A 22380-nucleotide genomic window follows, 5' to 3' on the forward strand; every position below is an offset into this window, starting at 1 on the left:
TGCATTTTAAGGCTTTGGTGCGATTCGTGAATTAAAATCGAATTAAACTTAAAAGTGACAGTTCGGAAATTATGAAATCCCCCGCTCATAAGAATGGCTGGTGCTACCCAGCAAGACCAACAAAACATCTATCAAAAATTTTCAATATCTGTCAAAAGTAATCTTGCTCTGCGAGCAAGGTTATTTGGAAATTTTTGAACTGTCACTTTTAGGTTTAATTCGATTTTGATTCACGAAGCCTTAAAGGCCACCTTACACCTCGGGAATTTGGTCCGCGGATTTTTCCCCATGCATTTTTGTATATCCAATGTTTTTGGGATTTGGACACGGAAAATCAAAATCCCGGCCCCTTTTAAAATACACGGGGACCAAATTCCGGCGGAAAATTTTCCCGAGGTGTGAGGCAGCCTTTAAATGGGGTCGGGATTTTGATTTTCCGTGCCCAAATCCCGAAAACATCGCATATGCAAAAATACATGGGCAAAAAATCCTCGGACCAAATTCCCGAGGTGTAAGGTGGCCTTTAAGGCTACACTACTAAAAATCCACACATATTTATTGGCAAAAATCCATAGATTTAACTTATGATGTATATCAGCGCACACATAACCATTCTCCACGCGAACTACTAATAAAATATATATCCAAATAAACTTTATGTGTGGTATCGAATTAGCAATTATTTAATTTATGTGTGGTTCTATATCGAATATATTAGGGTGGAACTATTGCAAAAATTTATAACGGCGACACATATATCTTATATAGATATTTTTGGCAGTGTACCTTATACTAAAGACACACTGGTGGTACAAGTACCACGGTTATATACCCTAGTACATATTGTACCATGGTTTTCCACGTTGTACCAGCATGGTACAAGGTGACACACTAGTGGTACAACTTGTACCATGGTACGAATACCACCAGTGTGTCATTAGTATTACACATCGGGAAAATTTCCCGCCGGATTTTGGTCCCCGTGCATTTTAAATGGGGCCGGGATTTTGGTTTTCCGTGCCTAAATCCCGAAAACATCGCATATGCAAAAATACATGGGGAAAAAATCCTCGGACCAAATTCCCGAGGTGTGAGGCTACCTTTAAGGTAGCCTTTAAAAGGAGATTCGGACTTCGGTGATTTATTTCACCGATTTTGATCGCTAATCTTGTATTGCGCAGTTCACACTCAATTGGACTGCACACCCGTTTCAAATCACTCAGAGACTGAGTGAAATTGTATTGCCGTCACTTTTTTTTCTCACGAAAATCTTACTCAATTTTCGTAAAAAGTGGAACTCAAGACAAAATTTTCAAAACGACTCATCTGCTTTTGTAAACAAAGATTCAAACGACGATTTGACGAATCTGATGGCTCTCCCACGCAAACTAACACCATCAACAGGTAGCGGAAACCTTCACCTACCTATTAGTGGTGTTGGTTTGCGTGGGAGAGCTATCAGATTAGTCAAATCGTCGTTTGAATCTTTGTTTACAAAAGCAGATAAGTCGTTTTGAAAATTTTGTCTTGAACTAATCAAAATTTGAGTACACAGCAAATAAAAATGTAAAACACATCGACGTAATTTAAACGATGTACCAAAAAAGCTATGTAAATGCGAAAAACAGACACAAACTTACATTAATTTTATGTAATTTTACATCGCCTTTAAATTACACATGAACAAAATCCCCATTTGGCGTTACGTTACATTCGTGTAATATAAACATGCAAACAGTGATAATATTACACAGAAACATGTGCAACCAACTGATTCAAACATGCGTATGTGTCATTACATAAAACTGATGTAATATTGCACTGAATGATACTGCAATAATAAATCTGGCTGCACTTCACAACTTCGACAGACCAGGGAAATCAAACAGTTGAGGTGCCATCTTGAAATTTAATCAAGTTTCGCGTGTTTCTTGATTCGCGGAGAAAATTTTAAAAAAGCAAATTGCTTGTACAAAAAAGTATACCTAATAAAATATGTATAAGCACGTATTTGCCAAAATATGTGGGGCTGTAAAAACGTAAGTATCTTTTTCTTATATTCATTAAACAATGGCTAATTTGTATTTTGTTCCAGGCTTATTTCTTTCAACTGAGGCCGGAGTGGCCGGTCAACAAGTCTTCATTCCGTTCGGCTTGTCCATTGCTGCTCGTCGTCAACCACGTATAGTCTACGGAGGGTCTGCAAATAATCTTCCATCTGATCGATCCAACTTGCTGCGCACCTATTATTTTCTTATCCGTCCGTCGTCACTATTAGCCGTGCGGTTCCGAATTGTGGAACAACTACAAAAAGCATCGCTCAGGGAGTAAGTAGGTAATTACGATATTTTCTGAAACAAAATCCAAATTAAGGTTCATAAAGTAAACAGCTTCTTTGGCAGATGTCCTTTTATTGGTCGGATTTGTTTTTACCATTTGTATTTAAATTTGACCTGAAAATTCATTATGAACATCAAACTATTCTGTGACAAAAAAATCCCTTCCCACTGCCGCGGCATGCCGTTTCGATTGTTGTATATGTACAATGTACATACCTATAAATATACCTATCAACAAAGTGTAGACATTTACTGATGAGTATTTATTTCCCTATGTTTCAGCACCGTTTGTTCAACTGCAAGAGATAGAGCTAACAAGTCTTCAAGCTTATGTCGACCCCGGATTTTTTTTGGAATCATGAGAAACAACTACGATTAGCTCCTAGATTTGCATTACCGTAACTGCTTCTGATGATACAAGGATGGAGCTTCATTCCCGGTGGAACTGAAAAGTTTTTACTGCATCAAGGAGTCATGTATTGGGGCAGCACAAATGTCTGGTAAGAACTAATAATTAATTCATTCCACTTGATCTATCGGGAAATAACAGCCCCCGAGCAATCCGATCGATGTTATTTTTCTGCGATTCGGACCGTAATCTAAGATACCGAACGTAATCCTGGTTGGATTCACAATAGCTTCCTTCTGAGATTCCGAACAGTATCTATTCCGATTTTCTACACTGTGGAAAAAATCTGTATATAGTTTATGTGTGAGCGATATAGATTTTTGCAATAGCTTCAATCTAATCCATTTTATGTGTGGGACTTATGGAAAATGTATAAGCGACGACACATATAATTTATTTATGATTATCAATTCGTATTATTATATTTGTAGATAAAATTGAATGCATTTCTTTAATACGATTTATTTATAATATTCAATATACATATATTAAAATATTAACCTTCAAAATATACAAAATATAAAATAAAAATATAAATCAGAACTCACTACATACTCGATTTTTTCATTACGTAATTTATTCCACAAGATTCGAACACAATGCAATAGACAGTGAAAGGTTTAACAGTTGCCCCATGGGGCATACCAATTCTTTCTAACCTGTGACTGCCATTTCCGTCCCGCTACTCCTGGGGCCATATCGTATAATATAACTGCGAGATCAAACCTAACAGGAACAGATAAATGGTGCTTATTTTCGCCAAGCCGCCGGATGCTTCCAAGTTGTCCACTAGCGCTGCATCTAGTAGTCGTCACTCAAACTCAGTCCGCTCGCCTTCCATCGGAATCACTTATTGTTGTCTATCGTCTTTTGTCCTTTCGCGCTGCATCTGGATCACTGATATTTAACGCCTTTATTCCACTCGCACTGCATCCTGATGTACGAAGAAAACAGAAAATGTTTATAGGTTGAATAAAGATTGAATTCATTAAATACTATGAAGCCTACCTGCAAAAATATTCATTTTCGGTTCAGCGAAATTGATCAACAGGCGTCTACTCGCCATTTTTTTCTTCTCGCACTTCTCATGATTCGTACCGCCGCGCCGGCACGGAGCTGGTATCAAAGACATGTTCCAACATTTTAAGTTTTATGTGTGAGATGTTATGGTTTTTGACTATTAGTCGCCACATATATTTTTGAAAGTGAATGCAATTGTTCTCCATAACTCAGGCTTTTTAAGGGTATATGTATATTTTTGAAGATCATAGAGCCTTAATAAAATGTATAACGAATGGTTTCTGGTTGTTTTATGTGTCGTTACACATGTTAAAAATTATTGATTTTTTTGTAGTGTAAGATAATCCTGTGATACCAAACGGAATCCTGCAATTCCTAGGGAAATTATTCTTGGACTTCGCATGGGAATCTTTTTGGATTCCGAACGGCATCCTTCTGTTTTTCCGGACGAAATTCTTCAGTGATTTCAAAAGATTTTTTTTTTTTTGAGGTTGAGAAAAGAATCCACCTGGGATATCGAACGGCATCTTTTAATCAGTTAGATTTCGATGATATTCCAAACATGATTTGAATGATTTCCGAACGGCATCCCTCTGGGATTACAGAAGGTGTCTCAGGATTTTGAACGAGATAGTTGGGTTTCCAATGTTTTTAGAAGTTTGAACGGAATCCTAGTACCGTGCTGTGCCCTTATTCCAATCAGCGCCTAATTCCGTTCACGCAAGACAAAATGATAAATAATAAAGAGTTTTTGTCTACAAACAGCAGAAAAATATCCTTATACTTTTCTATGGTTATGTATGCATGAAATGAAATGAAAACCAGCGTCATTTTTAGCGATTAATAGTGAAAATTTAAACAAAATTTGTTGGTCGTCACTACGAGCGCCATTTTGACTGTTTTCATTAACCCACTTGCTAAGAACGTCTGTCATAATATTTAAGCATTTTTAAGTGAAAATTTGTCCCGGATTTCAAACACAGCAGCATAACAAGACAAAACAGGTAACATTATAGCGTATTACCAAATTGTTGCCTGTATTTTCCCGATAGAAAATGCTGAAAAGTGAAAAATATCTTGACCGGAATAAGGGTACATCTAAATCTACTCGTTCCTTATTCCGTTCATTGGGTTTGGAGGATGGATTCCGAAAGTTCTGTGTTTGAGAATCTAATCTATGAGCGAGAAAAGGTACATCGTACATGAAGCCATATGAGTGGTGAATGGTGAACATTTGAAATTCTATCCCGCAAGCAGGCAGACCGAAAGGAATTCCGTTAACGACAGGTTATGGGACCTTTTTCAACTCGTGCCGGGAAAATACAGTTTTTTCAGTTAATGATTTAATGATGATTTATAAAGTGAATGCTGGACAATGTTAAGAAAGGGTTTCCGGAGAATACGGACAGTTTTAAACAGCACAATCCATAATTGTGGCGTTTTGTTTAAAAGCTTTATCCGGAAATTTCTTGGCGAATTTCTATAAAAAAAATACTGCCCTCTCTGAGCTGCAAATAAGGTTATGTTTTACCGAAATTCGTGAATACTTCGTAGAAGTAGGGTTATCCGGTACTATAAAGAACCGGAACTTTAAAGAATATTCAATTTCAACGAAACAGTGGTACGAACAATTATAAACAAACAGAGACATTGTTTTGGAAGGTTCAGGTCAGAATTAAAGGCCTAGTATCCAGGCTCTAGTCAAAATTACGTTGAGGATAAGGAGTAAAACTCCGATAATGAATAGTATCTGGCCTTCTCTGTGGTACCTGATGCAACTGGGCAGCTAGCATCAATGTTCATGTTGAATATATCTCGAATAGTAAGTGAAACAAACGAAAAAAAAGTCAACTTGGCTATACTAAGGAAATATCATTCATTGTATTTTAAATTTGGAAGGAAATTACATTTTAAGCTTTTTATTTGCAATATTATAATAAATGAAAAGATGGATTTGTGAGAAAAATGATGCCTGGTATTAGCATCTTCAAGAAATCAAATGTTTTTTCGGGTGATTGGAATTAGGAACACGAATGAACGGAATTAGGAACAATGCCATTTCAGATGATTGGAATTAGGACCACATAATTTGTCAATGATTTTTTTACTACACTGTGGAAAAAATCTGTATATAGTTTATGTGTGAGCGATATAGATTTTTGCAATAGCTTCAATCTAATCCATTTTATGTGTGGGACTTATGGAAAATGTATAAGCGACGACACATATAATTTATTTATGATTATCAATTCGTATTATTATATTTGTAGATAAAATTGAATGCATTTCTTTAATACGATTTATTTATAATATTCAATATACATATATTAAAATATTAACCTTCAAAATATACAAAATATAAAATAAAAATATAAATCAGAACTCACTACATACTCGATTTTTCATTACGTAATTTATTCCACAAGATTCGAACACAATGCAATAGACAGTGAAAGGTTTAACAGTTGCCCCATGGGGCATACCAATTCTTTAGAACCTGTGACTGCCATTTCCGTCCCCGCTACTCCTGGGGCCATAGCGTATAATAGAACTGCGAGATCAAACCTAACAGGAACAGATAAATGGTGCTTATTTTCGCCAAGCCGCCGGATGCTTCCAAGTTGTCCACTAGCGCTGCATCTAGTAGTCGTCACTCAAACTCAGTCCGCTCGCCTTCCATCGGAATCACTTATTGTTGTCTATCGTCTTTTGTCCTTTCGCGCTGCATCTGGATCACTGATATTTAACGCCTTTATTCCACTCGCACTGCATCCTGATGTACGAAGAAAACAGAAAATGTTTATAGGTTGAATAAAGATTGAATTCATTAAATACTATGAAGCCTACCTGCAAAAATATTCATTTTCAGCGCACATGAAATTGATCAACGAGCGTCTACTCGCCATTTTTTTCTTCTCGCACTTCTCATGATTCGTACCGCCGCGCCGGCACCGAGCTGGTATCAAAGACATGTTCCAACATTTTAAGTTTTATGTGTGAGATGTTATGGTTTTTGACTATTAGTCGCCACATATATTTTGAAAGTGAATGCAATTGTTCTCCATAACTCAGGCTTTTTAAGGGTATATGTATATTTTGAAGGTCATAGAGCCTTAATAAAATGTATAACGAATGGTTTCTGGTTGTTTTATGTGTCGTTACACATGTTAAAAATTATTGATTTTTTTGTAGTGTAGTGGAGCCTAAGTCTATGAATGCATCCCAACATATTTTATTTTCAATTGTATATAGCAAATGACACTATGTAGTGAAATTGCAGCTTCAAAATACTAAACGGCTATTTTTTAGAGCTTTTAGACATAGCGTATTGTCTTAGGTGAACGGAATAAGGGCACAACACGGTATTTAGAATAGAATCGTTCAGCGATTTCGAAGAAAAATAGTCTGACTGCGAAGAAAAACTTTCTGGGATACCGTACGAAATCCTTTTATTGCGATGAATTTTGAAATGAATTATGTTAATGTTCGGATCGTTTTCGGATTTTGAAAGGAATTTTTCTGGGTTTCTGAAAAAATATACCTTTTGCAAAGCTGTACGGATTTTTTCTAGGATTACAAACCAAATCCTTTTGAAATTCCGAAGAAAATTGTTCTGGACATCCTGCGATTCCGGTCAAAAAATTCCCAAGTCAAGGTCAACGGGGGTTGACGTCACTGAAAATAATATTCATATGTGTATCATATCATATTTGGAGCACTTCAGTGCACCTTTACCGATTCACAGTGAATCGGCTGCTAGGCAGACTGATTGTATGTCCCGGCATATTTATCAGGTAGCTCTTTAAACTCGGTAATTTCGCGCCAACGGGAGGTAGCGAAGCTAACGCGTGACCACAGGTAGGATAGGATAGGTTGTTATATAGAATGAAATACGGAAAACACAAATCACATTACAATATTCTTATATCCTTTGATACATAAAAATGTCAGGTTAATCGGACGAAAATTAGGAGTTATTAATATTTGCCTTAGATTGGAGAGTTCAACATACAGTCCCATCCCGATTTTGGCAACACCCGTTTTTGTCTACCCCCGATTTTGGCAACACCCGTTTTTGGCAACATTTTCTTCCCGATTTTGGCAACAACCTCGAAATTTTTTTTTCTCACTTTTTAGAGCTAAAACCTTTTTATTAATGTGTAATAGGATAAACAAAACCATTACCGTTTTACCGTTAAAGGTTTATATGCGTATTATGGGCTCTGTACGAATAGTGGGCACTTTCACTGAAATAATGAATCACCACTCGTATCACCGCTCATTGCAAACAATTTCTATTAAACTTTTCTGTTTTTTTAATTCTCGTTTTTCATGTTCCTATTCACCCTTCCCTTATATAACCAGCCCACCGTAGATTGTCGTATTTTTTGGCATTCTCACTGATTTTGTCGTCAACAAGCTGACTCACACCGTTGTACATAGTACAACACCTATTAAGCGAAGTCCGCTGTTTACATGGAATGCAACCGATACTGCATGAGTGATCCAGGAGCAAGCAAACCCCAGTAGGTTTAATTGCTAGTGATTAGTACATTCGATTTTCTAAATGCGCTTTATAGCCATCAAGTCGTTTTGCTCATTATGCGCCTCTTTCTGATATCAGCCGAGAAACTATCATTTTATCATTTTATCCGTCTTTCTGCTGCATTCCCGTTCAGATAATAAGCAACCATTTATTTCAAAGAGTCTTATTGTTTAAAATTGATGCAAATTTGTCTAGCGATTAATATCAGAACACTGTTGGCTTTTCCAGTTTCCTGATGTGTCAATTGCATAACGAGCCTTTTGATTCCAGCATGCTTGCCAACAGTTCAACAGTAATGGTAAGAGTTTGGTAACATGTAAGGCTCTCGAGCAGACATTGAAAAAAATCAGATCATGAGAAAAAAATCGGGTTAATCTAAGCCAACTTGATGTTCTGCCGCGGGGCAAATTATGAGCTTCCTAAGAGCTTTGAAATTGGACGTCCGATGATTCACCGTTTAATGATCTTCATCGCTCACCAATGGAAGCCTATGTGCCTTGTGCCCCATGCCAAAATCTTGTTACTGGTAGCTTTGAATTCAATGCACTAGTGCAACAACAGGAGCAATTGGCAGACCAAATTAATAAAAACACTGAAGTGATTCATCGCGCAGCGGTAAATAATACAAGCGATGGCATAATTCATGAAGCCATTGATCGACTCGAAGCTCACCTGGGCGAAATAAAAAAATTGCTGACATCCAAGAAGATCAACGATTCTATTGGAAATTCTGTAATTAATCAATCGTTGGATATGTCCATGGCACAAGTGACTATAACAAATTCAGTGGAGTCGATGAGAACTGACATTTCCAAAGAAATGAAAATTTTAAACGAAGAAATGAGGCGAATTAGTAGCCTCACCCTGGATTTATCTTCTACAGTAACCATGTGCTCCAACCCGTGGCTGGGGACTGACATTCTAGATGAATTGAAAACGCTTTCAACCAACATCATGGGATGCCACAACGAGAGCCCACTGCAATCGCTCGAAACGGAATTGGCTGCCGAACCTAAAAACACTAATGGTCTACAGTCCCTCGAATCAAATAATCAACCTGATTTGAATCTGCCTCGCCCCATTCCAGAAAAGACACGTGACGAATTAAATTTCCACGCAAAGTACAAGGAACCGCGCGATTATGACCCACTATGGCGCTGGAAAGGGAGGTGGATATGGAAACGGGACTGGTCGGAGTTTGATGCATGCATTCGTCGACAGAAGCAGAAAAAACAGACAGATCGCGTGATAAGCAGAAACATAAACGGAATTATTGTAACAATAAGACTGATCAACACCACCATACTACCCACCGTGGCGCAGTGACAAACAAAAACAGCCATACACCTATACTTCCGCGCGATAGAGAGCTGCTCGCGGCGGCTAAGGAACACTTTTCGCGACCGCCAACACCCGTACCGCCCAACCATCGCTTTTCGGAGAGGAGAGGTGTTAAATCCATACTTTGCTGCTAACCATTCAAGAACAACCAACGCAATATCTCCATCGCCGAGGCCCTGTGTCTGTCAGTGTTTTTGCCAGAATTGACGAACTCCTTAGAGGAAAGCAATGGTTCTTCATGCTCCTGCCAACAGACGGGTTTTTAAAGGAATTGACGCAGTCGGGAGATGCAGAATGTGACCAACAAATAGTACTTCCGATCAACTTAACGCACTCATTGGAGGAAGTCGTAGAAAATTGTAATGGTATTGACGAACTACCAAAAACTTCATCAAACGCACAGGCAACAGAACTACTTGTATACTGTCAGAACTTCAATCGTATGAAAAGTGCTATCAAAATGAACGAAATACATAAACAAATTTTGAGTTCCTCTTTCTCGGTTATTTTAGGAACTGAAACAAGTTGGTCAGAAAGCGTTAAAAGCGAGGAAGTTTTTGGTAGTGATTATAATGTTTTTAGAGATGACCGAGATCTCGTCTTAGCGCAAAGAATGTCTGGCGGAGGTGTTCTCATCGCAATTTCCTCAAAACATAATTCGGAGCTCATTGATTCTACCAAATTTAATGAATTTGAGCATGTGTGGGTAAAACGCATATTGATGGTGAAACTCACATTTTTGCAACAGTGTACTTTCCTCCAGATCAAGCTTGTAAATCCTCATATGAAAAGTTCTTCCATAATGCCGATGAAATTATTTCCCATTTTCCTCCTGAATTCAAAGTTCACATTTACGGCGATTTCAACCAACGTAATGCAGACTTCATTCCAGATTCTGAGAATGAAAGTATTTTGCTGCCAGTTGTCGGTGAAAATGAGACTTTACAATTTATTTTTGAAAAAACTGCATGTTTAGGCTTGAATCAAATCAATCATGTGAAAAATCGACAAAATTGCTATTTGGACTTTTTATTCACAAACACTCTCGATGATTTCTGTGTAAATGAGTCTCTATCGCCGTTATGGAAAAATGAAGCATTTCACACAGCAAATCGTAGCTTACATGGATGCCTCACCACGCTCATTGTTTATCACAACAACGATAGCTCCTACTCATGGTTTGGTATCCATCTGAGCGAGGCAGTTCACTCATTGGCTGTGGATGCTACGATTGCAATAGATCAATGCTCACAATGCTCACTCACACTTCTAATGCTTGCTCTCGAGTGTTCTGTTTGTGATGGCGAAGTATCAGAAGTGGAGTACCTCCTGTGAAGTTCCCATGAGATCGCTGGCGTAATTCTAGCTGCTTCGATAGGCGAGTGATGCGTCACATGTGGTTTTATTATTACTTATTCAGCCTAAGGCCGGAGTGGCCTTTGCGGTACATAACAGTCGTCTCCATCCATTGCTGTACGTTACCATTCACGCAGTCTACTGAGGTATGGGGGGCCAGCTTGGGGCACGGCCCTGCGTATTAACTGCTACAGAACGAAGTTAGAAAGTACGTATAGGCTCATGTGCCTAAGAGTTGCGAGCGCGTACCGTACCGTGTCGCACGATGCACTTTGCGTCATCACCGGTATGATGCCTATCGACATAGTTATCGGTGAAGACATAGAGTGCTTCGAAATGCGCGGCACGAGAGGCATCCGTAGGACTGTCAGGTTGGCCTCAATGGTCAAATGGCAGCGTGCGTGGGACAGTTCCACTAAGGGTAGATGGACTCATAGGTTGATACCGGAGATAGGTACGTGGGTCAAGAGGCGCCATGGGGAAATCACTTTCCACCTGACCCAGGTCCTTACAGGCCATGGTTGCTTCAGACAGTACCTACACCGGTTCGGACACTCGGCCTCGCCCGAGTGTCCGGTGTGCGTTGGTTTAGAGGAAACGGCGGAACACGTGTTGTTCGTGTGCCCGCGTTTTCGCACAATGCGTGACCACATGCTTGCCACATGTGGTCTGGACACTACCCCAGACAACCTAGTCCGGAGGATGTGTAAAGATGAAGTTGGCTGGAACGCCGTTTTATCGGCTATCGTCCAAATCGTCTCGGAGCTACACAGAAGGTGGCGCGTGGACTCGAGGAATGGCTAGTTCAGGCGCAAATAAGAGGTGGTCCAAGGGTTCGGAGTTGGCTTCATGGGTCATACCGGTGCCCTGTGGTCGAACTCGATCCTTTTATCGAACAAATGGCCGCGTGAAGAACAACATGGTATCGTCGCTTTCGCGGCGTCGGTCAACCGGGCGGGTTCCGAGCCCGAGGACGGAAAGGGGTCCTCGTCAAGGCTGGGGCAGGCGTAGGCACCGCGTCGGCAAGTCCCTCTGTGTGCTGGCGAATAGGCCCTATCGCAGAAAGGTCAATTTGGGGTGCACGCGGCATCATCATTCTTGATACCAGTCGTGCAGAGGGAAGCAGGCGCGAAGTCGACCCTGCCCACCTTCCGAGGACATAGGGCGTGGTAAGGCCACATGGAAAGCCGGCAATGCGCTGGCACGACACCATGGTGCTCTTCTAAAAAAGCGAGTCACGATGTTCGATGCTGCAAGGACACGCAGCTAACCTCGAGGGTGCGTTATGCACTGGCCCCCCTTTGAAGCATTACTTTCTGGTTGTACCGAAGGGACGATGGGCTTGGCGGCAATGGAAACGGTTTAGCTGGTCGGGGATGCAGTCCTGCCTCCCTCATTGGAGGTGGCCCCTAACCCAGCACTTCCTGGTCAACCCAGGATGTCTGTTGAGCAGATTCCCCCTCCATTGTTTAGGAAAAAAAAAAAAAGTCTACGGAGTGTCCGTAAATCTTCTTCAACCTGATCGATCCACCTTGATCGCTATGCACACCTCGCCTTCTTGTGCCTGTCGGATCGTTGTGTAGAACAATTTTTACTCCAAGTGCGGGTTGGTCCTCCACAAGCATTGTCCAGGACTCGTGTCCAAGGAGGACTACCGCCACCTGTTTAATGAGGGAGTCTGTTTGGTATGGCGGCGAACTCTATACGATCGGATTGTTTTTTGGAATCCAAAGTACGTACGCTTTTCCGCCACGTTGCGTCTCCGAATTTGTCTGCTGGTATCGTTATCGGAGGTCAAGTGAGCCCAAGTACACATAATAATGAAAGTGAACTGTACTGCCGCTAATCGCAAGTCGAGCACATCTGTATATGGAGGCCCATATACAGATGTGCTCGACTTGCGGTTAGTGGCAGTGTAGTCGAGTGTAGTTAACCCATACTCACACTATATTGGATACACTTGGCTTGACCAATTTGGAGAATGCAGATTTACGTTACCATTTTCTAAAACAATGGAATGTCTTATGCTTTGCATTTATTTTTCCCATAATGTCAGCGAAAATTGTACAGAACTTTACTCTTAATCACACCGACCACAAGAAAGTTTGCCTACAATAGAAACGTTTTTTTTTATCACCACAAATTTATGTAAGGACGTGGTCGACGCTATTTTCAATTCCAAATATTATTTATTATTCAATTTGTATTATGAAATTGGCTAGTTAGATACATTATCGTTTGATTACCATTCTTGAGTTTGATTCAATTTTGTTCGAACTACAACCTCCGAGTTATGAATAATATCGCAAAAATGTCAATTATAATGCACGTGCATCACTTAAACACACTCCACATACTTTCTAGTACATTTTCTACGTATTTAGCTTCAATCATGCAAACAAAAAAAAATTGAAATTTTGTATGAAATTTTTTTCCCGTTTTTGGCAACACCCCATTTTGGCAACTTTAAAATCAGGTCGTGTTGCCAAAATCGGGAAGGGACTGTATAAGTAAATCAAAAATAACTTAATGAAAAAATCTGAATTTTATGTGTCAGTTTAACACTTTTACTCTTTCATAATTTTTGCATCAGAACGATGAGCCTAGCGACCTAGATTTAGATTAATCATGTAATGAACTAAAGTGTTGAAATACGTCTATCTAGATAAGCAATGTTCTGAAATTTTGTTTTCTTGAAATTTTCGGATTGGAAATTGTCTCGACTTTCCTGGGCATAAAAGTATCATAGTGTTAGCCTCATGATATACGAATGCAAAAATGGTTACTTGGCTTAGAACCTTGCAGTCAATAATTGTGGAAGTGCTGAATGAACACTAAGCTGCGAGGCGGCTCTGTCCCAGTGTGGGGATGTAATGTCAATAAGAAGAAGAAGAAGACGAGTTGCTCAAGGGACTCCAAAACGCTCTCGAAGATTTCGCCTCTGAAAGCATACAAATGAATATTAAAATTTTGAATGCTATACCGCATTGTTTGATTGTTCTGAATATCCAATCAAGTTTAGTCATCCTGAACGCCAAGTCAGTGCTCAATTTTCAGAAATACGAGTGGTTCAAGGTTCTCCAAAACGTTCTCGAGATCAGGCCACGGTATCTATCAGATCAACCAAGGCTTTTGCAATGTCCTCATCGTTGGTATATGTATACCCCATCCGGTTCAATAAGAATATGTGCATCATGAAAAATTTAATTTCCTTGGATACAAGTTGCTCAAGGTACTCAAAAATGTTCTCAAGTTCATTCCACGCTATCTACCAGCTCAGCCAAGCCTTTGCAATGTCCTCATCGTCGATATATATCCAATCCGGTTTAACAAGCATTATGCGTAATGAAGAACCCAATTCTCATGAATACGAGATGCTCAAGGTATTTCAAAACATTTTCGAGTTCAGTCTACGTTGTCTATCAGATCAACCAAAGCTTTTGCCTTGTCGTCCTCATTGTTGCTATGTATCCAATCCGGTTCAATAAGCATATGTTAATTATGTAAACCTAAATTCCTTGATTATAATGCTATACCGCATTGTTTGATAATTCTGAATATCCAATCAAGTTTAGTCATTCTGAACGTCAAGTCAGTGCTCAATTTTCAGAAATACGAGTGGTTCAAGGTTCTCCAAAACGTTCTCGAGTTCAGTCCACGTTATCTATCAGATCAACCAAGGCTTTTGCAATGTCCTCATCGTTAGTAAAGGACATCGGGGAAGACTTTTATGTATTGCACACTCCAGCCATAATTTGGTAATAAATAAATAAATAAATTAATAAGGAATCCTCAAGAGATTTCACGAAGAAACCTTTAGAGATCCAAACAGGATATTTTAAAGGATTACATGGAATTTTTTAGCGATTCCATAAGAAATCCTTTAAGGATTCCATGGGATTATTTTAGGGATTCCACGTAGACTTCCTCAGGGTCCAATAATTAACCAAATCCTATTGAATTTATGAAGAAAATAATACTGGAAATCCTTCTGCGAAATGGAATCTTTATGTGTTTTCGAACGGAATGCTTTTGGAAATCCGAACCGTATCTCGGAACGAATTCATTCGGGTTTCCAAACCGAATACTTTATTTTATTTTGAGCTTTTTAGTGGAATGTCTTCACTTGTCATAAGACGAGTTAATACAATCCCATTGAATTCCACCACTTAATTGTATCTTGACAGATACGTATTTCGACTTCAACAGTAAGGCCGTCTTTAGTGTCTCGTACTTGACTCGACTTGAAAAAAATGATCGCAGCTTACACTATTTATACTATGCGTAGGTATAATAATTTATCTAGGTACTTATCTAGGTAAATTTACTACGGTGCTTAGCTCCTGGCTCTTCAAGTTTATACCTAAGCAAGGAATGTAATTGTCGCTGAAAAATGCGAAAAACAAGCGACAAAAGAGAATAGCGATAACTCTTTGTCTCCATCTGCAGAGGATAAAGACATTGTTGCGTTCCATTTTATTTGCAACAAACATGGAGAGGTAATTGTTGTAAACTTTTCAAACTGCGATAACTTGCTTATTTCAGAAGTAAAACGCAAACCATGTCAACAGATGGTTAAGTTTATGTCTAATCTATGATAACTGATACTAATTTAACCAAAAACATCATCGGAAACCGACAACTTCTCAAAATGCGTGGCAGGCGATAATTGTCCTATTCTGTTGCAGTTTGGGACAAACGCTTATTGCGAGTTGAGTTTGTCCCAACATTTACAAGAAAGGATAATGTCGTTGTCATTGGCAATGTTGTTATTTTACATTCCTTGTACCTAAGCATTAAGCGAAACAAGCGAGTAGAAGTAAGCACCGTAGTAAGCACTGCTATTCAACATCGCTTTGGAGGGAGTAATACGAAGGGCAGGGATTGACACGAGTGGTACGATTTTCACGAAGTCCGTCCAGTTATTTGGTTTCGCCGACGACATTGATATCATGGCACGTAACTTTGAGAGGATGGAGGAAGCCTACATCAGACTGAAATGCGAAGCTAAACGGATTGGACTAGTCATCAATGCGTCGAAGACGAAGTACATGATAGGAAGAGGCTCAAGAGAGGTCAATGTAAGCCACCCACCACGAGTTTCTATCGGTGGTGACGAAATCGAGGTGGTTGAAGAATTCGTGTACTTGGGCTCACTGGTGACCGCCGATAACGATACCAGCAGAGAAATTCGGAGGCGCATAGTGGCTGGAAATCGTACGTACTTTGGACTCCGTAAGACGCTCCGATCGAATAGAGTTCGCCGCCGTACCAAACTGACTATCTACAAAACGCTTATAAGACCGGTAGTTCTCTACGGGCACGAGATCTGGACGATGCTCGTGGAGGACCAACGCGCACTGAGAGTTTTTGAAAGGAAAGTGTTGCGCACCACCTATGGTGGGGTGCAGATGGCGGACGGTACGTGGAGGAGGCGAATGAACCACGAGTTGCATCAGCTGTTGGGAGAAACATCCATCGTTCACACCGCGAAAATCTGAAGACTGCGGTGGGCCGGGCACGTAGCCAGAATGTCGGACAGTAATCCGGTGAAAATGGTTCTCGACAACGATCCGACGGGAACAAGAAGGCGAGGTGCACAGCGGGCAAGGTGGATCGATCAGGTGGAGGACGATTTGCGGACCCTCCGCAGACTGCGTGGTTGGCGAAGTGCAGCCATGGACCGAGCTGAATGGAGAAGACTTTTATGTGCAGCACAGGCCACTCCGGCCTTAGTCTGATAATAAATAAAATAAGGGATGCCCTTTGGAATCCCCAAGAGATGCCTCCTTGAAATCCCCAAGGAATTCCCTCTTGGAATCACTAAAGGATTTCTCTGTAAAAAATCTCTGTAACCCCAGAAGGATTTTCGTCGGAATCCAAAATCGATCCCCTTCTGAATCTCAGAAGGATTATTTATGAAATCCTTGAAGAATTTTCTTTGGAATCCCAGAGAGATTCGTTTTGAACCCCAAAAGGATTCTCTTTTAAATCGCAGAAGAATTCCATTCGGAACCTCAGAAGAATGTTCATTCGGGATCCTGTTGTCGCAAGTGGGAGCAAATCGGACTGTACTTGAAAAGTACTGAAGACTACAATTAGAAAACGTCTTTATTACTCAGTATCAAACTAAAGAAATTCAAAATAAAAATTCAAAAGCATGGGTTGCTTCGATTGCTGTTAACATGCTGCGTTGCATACTCTCGACACTCCTCCTCAACGCTACTGTGCAGGCCACTTTGCTGCCGAAGTACCTCCAACCGCAACCTCGAGATTGGCTTTGTTAGCAGATCCGCTGCCATCCTTTCGGTCGAACAGTACTCGTAGCGAACAGCTAATTTCGTTTTCAGGCATAGTGATATTTAGTCGAAATATGCTTCGTACGGTTGCTGAACTTTTCGGAGTCCAGCATCTTCAAACAGCTCTGGTTATCTTCATGTACTAATATCTTCGTTCTTTCACCTAGGTCCTCCAACAATCTTTGCAGCCAAACCGCCTCCTGGGATGCTTCGGAAAGGGCTACAAACTCCGCTTCTGCTGTAGACAAGGGGACACAGGTTTGCTTCCGGCAAGCCCACGATATTGTGCCTCCACAGTACTGGAACACGTACCCGCTGTTGTATTTCCGATCGGTGCGACATTCCGCCCAATCGGCATCGTCGAAACCGATCAGACCGGACGAATCACCGCTGCTGCTCAAACGAATCTTTAAGTCCGCCGTTCTCTTCAAGTAGCGTTCGCTTCAGCTCGCCCCAGTCACGTTGTGTTGGACAACTCACCTTGCGACTCAGGATCGAGATTGCCGCTGCGATGTCAGGTTTGCTGTTGACTACGATATACAGTAACTGTCCAACTACTTTCTGGCACTCCAAATTGTTTGGGAGCAGATTGCCGTCCTCTTCTATCTTACAATATCCAGGATCGATTGGCACGGTGGACACTTTTGCGTCCTGTAGGCCGACAGAACGGACAACGATTCAACGCACCAATGATGCAGTCATCTTCACTGGCCACGATGAGATCATCAACATAGACGAGAACGTAGCACCACTTGCTACTGACTCGTTTCCTATACAGGCAGGGATCTGCCTCGCAGAACCGCATGAAGACGCTGATTCCAGGCACGGGCCGCTTGCTTAAGCCCATACAAGGATTTCTTCAAACGGCATACCTTGCTTTCCTCGCCGCTGACGACAAACCCTGAAGGCTGCTTCATGGAGATCTCCTCCTCAAGGTTGCCGTTCAAGAACGCCGTTTTGACGTCGAATTGCTTGACACACATCTTCTTCTTGGCAGCTACAGACATCAAAGTGCGAAACGTGGCGTGTCGCACAACGGGTGCAAAAACTTCTCCATAATCCGTTCCGTGTCGTTGGTTGAACCCCTGCGCCACCACCTGGCTTTGTAACGAGCTACATTACCATTTTCGTCCCGCTTCAGAAAGATCACCCATTTGCATCCGATGGCGCGGCTTCCGACCGGCAGGTCGATCGAATCCCAGGCATCGTTCGCTTGCATTGACGCCAGTTCTTCCTTCATCACTTTGCGCCACTCGGTGCTGTTCGGACTGGACAGCGCTTGCTTCAATGTTTCAGGCTCCTTCTGAACCGAAGTTTGTGCACTGCAAGCATACCGCTTTGGCATTACATCAAGGTTGAGTCTCATCGATCCTCGAGGCGTATCTACCGTCGCACTCGCGCCGCCGAATTGCGGCTCAACTTCATCATCGATTTACTCATCTAGTTCATCTGGGACATCCCAGACCTCGTCGTCATCGGATTCGATTTATTCATCCGTTGGAAAGTGATCGATGGAACAACCAGATATTCTTCCACCCGGCCTGGACCGGCCCCGCAAGAATTCAAAAATTTAACATCTCGACTTATAGTTACCTTCCCTGTTGCTTCGTGGACCAGGCGGTACGCCTTTGACACCTCGCTGTATTCGACGAATCTTTGCTTAATAGCCTTCTGATTCAGCTTCCCGCGCTTCGCATTTGGCACAAGACAGTACGCGTCCACGCCAAACCGCTGGATGTGTCCGAGATTGGGCTTCTTTCCGTGCCACCGTTCGTATGGTGCGCGACGGCAGTCTGTTCTGCATGTAGTTGGCCGTCATTACCGCTTCTCCCCAGAAACGGTTGTTCAGGTTACCGTGGATGAGCAAGCACCTGGCCATTTCGACAAGGTGCCGATTCTTCCGTTTGGCCACACCATTTTGCTGTGGGGAATACGGTGCTGTTAGTTGACCAACAATGCCGTTTTGCTTGAGGAACCCTTGAAACTTCTTGCCGGTGTACTCACCACCACGATCGGACCGCAAAATCTTGGGTTTCTTTCCGAACTGCGTCTTGGCCATTTCGACGTACTCCTTGACTTTCTCGAGCGCTTCGGATTTTTGACGCATCAAATAGACCACCGTATACTTACTGTAGTCATCGATGAACCCCAAAAGGATTCCGTTCGGAATATCAGAAAAATTGTAATCGGAATACAAGAAAGATTCTCCCCTTCGGGATTCCGGAACAATTACGTTCGGAATTTCAAGAATCCACAAGGATTCCCTTTGTAATCGTAGAAGGATTCCATTCGGAATTTCATATTAATTTCATTGTATGTAATCTAAGAAGGATTCCCTTCGGAATCCTTTTCGGAATCCCCCTAGGTTTCTGATACGAATGACAGAAGAATTAGGTTTGGAATCTGAGATTTTTTTTTGAATACCAGAGAGACCAGATTTGGAATACCAAAAAGATTCTCTTTGGGATCCCAGAAGGATTCCCAGGAATGACACCGAAGAACTCCGCTCGGAATCTCAGAATCTTTTTTTCAGAAATCAAGAAGAATATTCTTTGGAACTCCAGAAGATTTTCTTCGGAATCTCAGAACGATTCTATTTTGAATCTTAGAAGGATTTTATTCGGTACCTCACAAAGAATTCTCTAAAGAATCCAGCAGGACAATTTCTTTTGAAGTGCACCAATATTGATAAAATTTGGTTATGTAGCGTTAGCAGATTAGCTGCAGAAAATGTTTAAACATAAAATTCTCTATGGTAACTGTAATTAATCATTTTTCTCTTATAGGACACCGAATGTCTAATCCGAATCTACGGACTGAATAAGTGCGTCCGTGTCCGTGAAGGTCACTGAATTCAACTAAAGGTATAACCTCAAGCATCATTGATGGATCGATCAGGTGGAAGGCGGACGGATTTACGGACCATTCATAGACTGATTGGATGGTGCTTACAGCCATGGACCGCGTTGAATGGATACGACTGTTATATACTGTAGAGGACACTCCGGCATTAGGCTGGATGAAAAAAATAATGCTGCCATGCCACTAATGGACCCCTCTCTGTGTGGAAAGGAGACCGTTGATGTAGCAAAACCATCAAGTTCACAACGCCAGTTCCAATTTTAATTAATTATGTTTTTTCAATTTTTTTTAATAAATATATATTTACAATAAAATTAAATGAAACACTAACTTCATGAAAGAAAATCACAAATTTTCGAGTACTGTTTTACATTATATACATTTACATTGCATGAATTACGTCGTCTAATTTATTACATCGAGACAAAATTACATCGCTCCTATTCTTTACACAGAAGGTTCTTGTGTACATCGCGCAGTGTAATATTCAACAGCCGATGGATTCAATGGGTTGCAGCGATTTCGATGTAATATTCAACAACTTTTTTTGCTGTGTAGAGACGGAATTACAATTTCCTTGGTAACCCCTATTGCGTTACGTAATATTTGATAGGCCCTTTTGAGCCGGTTTTTTTTCGAGGTTCGATTATGATCTAAATTGACCCAAATTTGAGTTCGCTCGGACGAGCGTGTTAAGGCCTAAAGTGGTAGCCACAGTTGATTCAGAACGTCAGATCAGACACTCACAAGCAGGGTGGCCAGATCAGTTATTGATAAATCGGTAGCTTGACTGTAGAAAAATCGGTAGTTATCGGTAGGCCGAGAAATTTATCAAATCATATCGATTGGTAATTTCCAGGCTACTGACAGACACCCATTTGTTTATCTCATCACTAGATCGTAGCCAGGATGCCTCGGATACACGGGCTCAGTGATTTCACATTACACACTCATCATCATGTAGGGAAATCTCATTAAAACTATTTTCAATATATGATATTTTCATCATTAAATATTTTATTATTAACGCACCTTCAATCAGGATATTGCTGCCGAGATTGCCGCTTTGCAGCTTTATTGTTCACTGAACAAATCAAGTTCAGATTCATTTTTAAATTTCTAACAGTTTTTCAAGATAAACCAGAAACAAAGTAGAACAAAGTTCATATTGTAGTACTGAGCAGCGACAATCGCATTTTCTCCCATTTCCAAATGCTGCAACTGCATCGCGAGTGGTGCGCATGATGGCGCACGGCTATGGCATAGATGCGCACTACTCGCGATGCGCACGACATCCGGAAATGGGATAAATTGCGATTGTCGCATTAGCTCAGTTCGGTTTTCAACTGGATCTACTTTACAGTTATAAAATTTTACGATTATTCCATTTACTTCCAATATAATCAACTTTATACCAACAGATACGTACTTCGTTTTCTACTTGAAAACTTCTTCAGTGGTTTGTTATCGATTTCGTGATTTTGATCGAAAGTTCATGTTTTTTTCAACACTGTTCCATTTATATTGAAAATCTATTTCAATAAAAATATTAGTTATTTTGCTGCTCAGATAAGTCTTTTAAATGTAAAGTCGATTCGTCTAAAGAATTATTTGCACATTCAAATACCAATGCAGTTGCAAAATATTTAAATCATCCAATTTATTCGTAGTTCAAAGCTGCAGAAAATATAAATAAGTGGTATGATAATTTAAAGTATCTGAATCTCAACTGATAAATATAAACATGAATCTAGAACGGCATACTTGGGAAATGCATGCTTAAGTCTCGGATTCAAAGTCAATTTCGCTGAACAATCTGAATCACTGCTTTTTTTAGCACTAAGTACTTCCAAAGTTATGGACTAACTGCATACCGGATTAGCATTTGATTTAAGGTCACTCCTGACCAAAGTGCTCGCGTTTTCGGGAGCATACCACTCGATTCAGAGGCGGCGCACAACTGTCATTTTTGTTGATTTAGCTTTGCTGCGTCGCAGCATGCGTGAAATAATAAAAATGACAGTTGTGCGTTGCTTCCGTATCGAGTGGTGTGCCCCCAAAAACGCGAGCACTTTTAAACTTGGATTCCGTCAGGAGTGACCTTAAATCCTGCCACCTTCTGCGTGGCCAACTATGTAGACTTGTACAATAATGTCGACTACAGGATACTTCTATAAAATGCCATCTAAAATATTCAGAGCTCTTTTC

The 22380-nt window shown here is 40.8% G+C and overlaps 1 long non-coding RNA gene across 1 annotated transcript; it reads left to right on the plus strand.

Moving 5' to 3' along the window:
* The first annotated feature begins 1865 nt into the window (after window positions 1-1865).
* On the plus strand, window positions 1866-20491 carry LOC134214272 (uncharacterized). Its single transcript, XR_009979721.1, has 4 exons — window positions 1866-2039; window positions 2096-2335; window positions 2622-2839; window positions 20097-20491. It is a non-coding gene; the product is annotated as an uncharacterized LOC134214272 (long non-coding RNA).
* The last annotated feature ends 1889 nt before the right edge of the window (window positions 20492-22380 follow it).

The sequence above is a fragment of the Armigeres subalbatus genome, chromosome 2 (assembly GCF_024139115.2).
Source record: "Armigeres subalbatus isolate Guangzhou_Male chromosome 2, GZ_Asu_2, whole genome shotgun sequence".
Lineage (NCBI taxonomy): Eukaryota > Metazoa > Arthropoda > Insecta > Diptera > Culicidae > Armigeres > Armigeres subalbatus.